This window comes from Neovison vison, chromosome 3 (assembly GCF_020171115.1).
Source record: "Neovison vison isolate M4711 chromosome 3, ASM_NN_V1, whole genome shotgun sequence".
NCBI lineage: Eukaryota > Metazoa > Chordata > Mammalia > Carnivora > Mustelidae > Neogale > Neogale vison.
The window spans coordinates 82,799,906-82,804,609 of NC_058093.1; positions in this window are offsets into that span (position 1 = coordinate 82,799,906).

Below are 4,704 nucleotides of genomic sequence, written 5' to 3' on the forward strand. Positions count from 1 at the left end.
GAAAGAGCTGGGGCTTTGGAAGTTAAGAGGCTTCTGATAGGGGCGCCTGGGTGGCTCAGTGGGTTAAGCCGCTGCCTTCGGCTCAGGTCATGATCCCAGGGTCCTGGGATCGAGCCCCGCATCAGGCTCTCTGCTCACCCGGGAATCTGCTTCCTTCTCTCTCTCTGCCTGCTTGTGATCTCTCTCTATCAAATAAAAAAAAAAAAAAAAGAAGAGGCTTCTGATAGTGGACCATAATCCTGCCACAGAGAGGCTAGCTATTCCTGTGAGGAATGATTAATGGCTAACATTACCACGATTATCAATAACCTCATGCCAAACAAAGAACTTCTGCACATTTCATCTCATTGAACTGGGGGCCTAATGCTATTCCATGCACCTTACGAAAGGTTCCTATCTCATTCACCAGTGTGTCCCCAAGATCTAGGCAACGTGCACAATTCGGATACATCGAAAAACTGAACTGAAGCTGGATAGAGAAAGAGGCTTAACCATCCCAATTATTCACTTGCCCTGGGGAAAAACGGGAAGTGAGGAGGAGACTGTTGAAAACAGGAATAATACTTTTACTAGGATTTCAAGTGTCTGCCTCCCACCTCCCTCATCCCACCCTTGAAATCTAGATAGGAAGGCAAGACGGGAAGGCCAGAGGAGAGTGACAAGAGGCAAATGGGCAACGGGACACGACAAAAGCAAGTTTCACCTAGTTCCTTGTTTTCCAGAGACAGTCAGGACTCCTGAACGGCCAGGTGAAGAGTGTGAAGCGAGCCTTGGTTAGTACCGGGAACTGCATCTTTTGTCCTCCAATCACAGGGAACCGTTCTGTGTTTTTGTGTTTGTTTGTTTTTAAAGCCAAGGTCTGGTCCATCTTCAGTATTTAGCAGAGTTGTCCCAGGATGTTGCTATTTGATGTCATCACACTCTTTATACACCTCCGTTGGTGGCCAACAGGCTCTAATGCCAATTGTCCAGAGTCTCCTTTGAACCTGCCAAACTTGAGGTCTGGGGCTGTGGACTGCAGTAGCTTCAAATTCCCTCTATGGTCTGCATTCTGCTCCATTCAAATAAAATTCATGCTTCCTGCGTTGAGAAAGATAGGAACCGTCTGAAATTTCCTGAAACACCTGGTGCCGGGCAGGCTGAGGCAGGCGATCCTGTCATGCTGCCCTTGACAGGTTTGTGATAACATCTTTTTTTGGTCTTTATGTTATTTACTGGAAAATTCCAAGTAATGTCAGTGTGGATGAATGCAAAACAGCCACCATGACTGTGCTCTCACTACCCACTAGAGCACAGACTTTGACTGATCTCAGGCAGAAGTTTTCAGAGTGGAGGTCACATGACCCACTGGTGAGTTGAAAAAACAATTCAGTGGGAAACTTCTGCGACACTGTATTACATTGTGTGTGTGTGTGTATGCATATAGAAATGGTTTTACATAAGCAGTTCAGTGGATTGTGGCAGATCGGGAGGGAGACAAACCATAAGAGACTCTTAATCTCACAAAACAAACTGAGGGTGGCTGTGGGGGAGAGGGGTCGGCAGAGTGGGCTGGGTTATGTATATGGACACTGGGGAGGTTATGTGCTATGGTGAGTGCTGTGGAGTGTGTAAACCTGGTGATTCACAGACCTGTATGTTTATTTAAACATATATATGTTTATTTAATGTTTATTATATAAATAAATAAATAAAAAATAAATAAAAAACCAGTAGAATAAAATGAAAAAAAAAATCAGTTTATAGTTCAAAGAAAACATAAGAAACTGAAACTTAATTTAATCACATATGTGTATGTAGGTTGATGTATGTTGTAGGTTATGATATAATAGTGAATGCCTTTCTTACGGTGGTCAAAAGAGGTTGAAAGCCATTGATCTAGTGCAGAAGTTAGCAAACTATGGTTCCCAGGTCAAATCTGACTCACTGCCTTTTGCTCATATGGACTGCAAGCTATGCATGGCTTTTACATTTTTAAATGTTCAGAAAAAAATCAGAAGACTATTTCATGACACATGAAAATCATGTGAAAATCAGATTTCGGTGTCCATAAGGTACGAAGCCTGACCTGTTTATGTACTGTCTGTGGTTGCTTTTGCAAGAGTTGAGCAGTTGCAAGAGACATTTTATGGCCCATAAAGCCTAAAATATTTACTATCTTTATGCGAAAAGTTTATTGACCCTCACCTAGAGGAGTCATTTTTATGATATCTTTTTTTTTCAACTCTGTTTAAGTTCGTTTTATAGAAGAAAAAAGGAAACTGTTTGACAGATTGGAGAATATTAATCTGGGAGTTGTAGTGGACACTACCGCTGCTTCCCACATCCCCTGGTCCCCTGTCCTGTTTCACTTGACCCTCCTCCGGTATCTGTGCTTTCTGTGGTCTGCACCTCCAGCTTTCTGCAGAGACTTGATTATGTATCAAGTCTCCTGGAGCGGTTTTGCTGACCTGCATAGGAGCTGGATGTGCCCAGGCATTTCAGCTCTCGCAAGCCAGCCCTTGGCCAAAATGCAAGGGCATGAATCCAGTGATCTTGTCTAGAGTCATAAGGACAAAACTGTGAAGGGTCACTACCATTCTACGGGTGTCCTGTGCAATCAGGCAGAAGTTCTCCTTCAGACTTCACCAGAATCACACTATTGCTTGATTTCTCACCGTTCTCTGTCCTACTTAACCCATTCCCTTTCAGGTTTCCTGGTGCATTTCTGAACACTGGGATCATATGAATCCCATTCTCAGAGTCATCTTCTGGGGAACCCAGAGAGAGGAAATAAGGGGAGAAGTTTATGAAAGGCAACCATTTGACAAAACCCTGGTTTAGTGTGTGTGGGGGGGTGTCATCAAACTCTCTTGCTGAGTGTTGACTCTTAGCATGCTGTTGGTGTTTTCAGAAAGAGGAAGAAATGTGGTTTCTGATTGAAGATGAATTTGCAAGGTGTTGTAATTTCAAAGAGTTCTGGGATAAAGCAAGAGAATTGGATTGCAATCCCAACTGATCTACTGGGCAAACAGTAATCTCATTCTCCCCGACTTGAAAAAGAGTTAGAAAACAAGCCGATTTTTTAAGGTTTCCTCTAACTTTCTGAGTCGTCTTGTGAAATGAGTGGTTAAAACTATCTTCTTGATGCTGACTAATACTGATCAGGCCATCTAGCCAACAGACTCGACTGGGCTCCAAAATTCAGACTTCAGCATATTACTTATGCAGTGGAGGTCTTAGACCCATCATCCCCAGGTGGACAGCCACAGTGCAGCAGAGACCCCAGGGGCCCCAGTGCTCCCTTATCACAACCTAGACTTTGGCAGCTAGTCAGCAGCACTCAAGAATTTGCTTTCCTAACCTGGAGCCACTGTGTGTGGTTTTTGGCTTTAAAACTATGAACTCTCAAAATGAAATGACATATAAAATAAAATAAAATAGGGGCACCTGGGTGGCTCAGTGGGTTAAAGCCTCTGCCTTCAGCTCAGGTCATGGTCCCAGGGTCCTGGGATTGAGCTCTGCATCGGGCTCTCTGCTCAGCAGGGAGCCTGCTGCCTCCTCTCTCTGACTGCCTCTCTGCCTACTTGTGATCTCTGTCTGTCAAATAAATAAATAAAATCTTTTTAAAAAAATAAATAAATAAAATAAAACAAAACTATGAACTCTCTTCCACTCTCCCAATTCTAGCTAGGACTCTGCTGTACAGGGCTTCCTACTAGGTACCAAATCTTTGGTCTTTAACAGACCAAATAATAAGAATAACTGTCATGGTTACGTCCCATAGCTGGACATTTCTTTATCAGTTCTATAGGGTACCAAAGCTCCTTCCTGTGAGATAAGAGCATCTCTAATAGACATAGAGGGGGAGGGAAAACCTTGAAAAAGAACAGGAACCCAGGATTGGGTGCTGAGAAGGTAGATGACTATAAGAGGCACCACTTCGTTATTATCTTGCTCATTATAAAAATTCTAGACAACACAGAAAAATATAAAGTATTTCTTCAATCAGGTCTAGGGACCTCTAGGGATTTTGGACATATTGTCTGAGGCCTGTGAGTTCTTCACACAAAATTATTTACAATTGTATCTACTCATTTGGGTAGTCACCTCATTGATTAAATATGAAAAACACCATCATCCAGATTGCATGCATCCAGATGACTGCATGCTACTTAAAGCTAGATCTAAATTTTATAATCTTTGTTTTCAGTTATGATTATAATTTTCAGGACCCAAGTGATAAAGTGACAGCATCTTATCTTTTTAACTTATCCCACAATGAAATCACCATTATTGTTCACTTTTAAGCTTAGGTAATAATCATAATCATTGAAAAACAGTCCAATAACACATGAAGGGGGGGAAAAAAGTAAAAATCACTCAAAATCCTATCATTCGTGTCATAAACATTGTGACCATCATATTTTGGTGTTTAACCTTTTATGAATTAGAAAATACATTTAACTGCCATAGCTTGGCAGGTCCCAACTTCAAAATGGTAACTGCCACCTTCATGTTGAATTCTTTTCTACTTATCAATACAAAACTTTCCTTTGGCTGTGATCATTTGCACTTGAGTGGTATTTTCATATACAAAGACTTAAGCCACCTGGGAGGCTCAGTCAGTTAGGTATCTGACTCTTCTTCTTCTTCTTCTTTTTTTTTTTTTTTTTAAGATTTTATTTATTAGACACAGAGAGAGAGACAGCCAGAGAGGGGAAA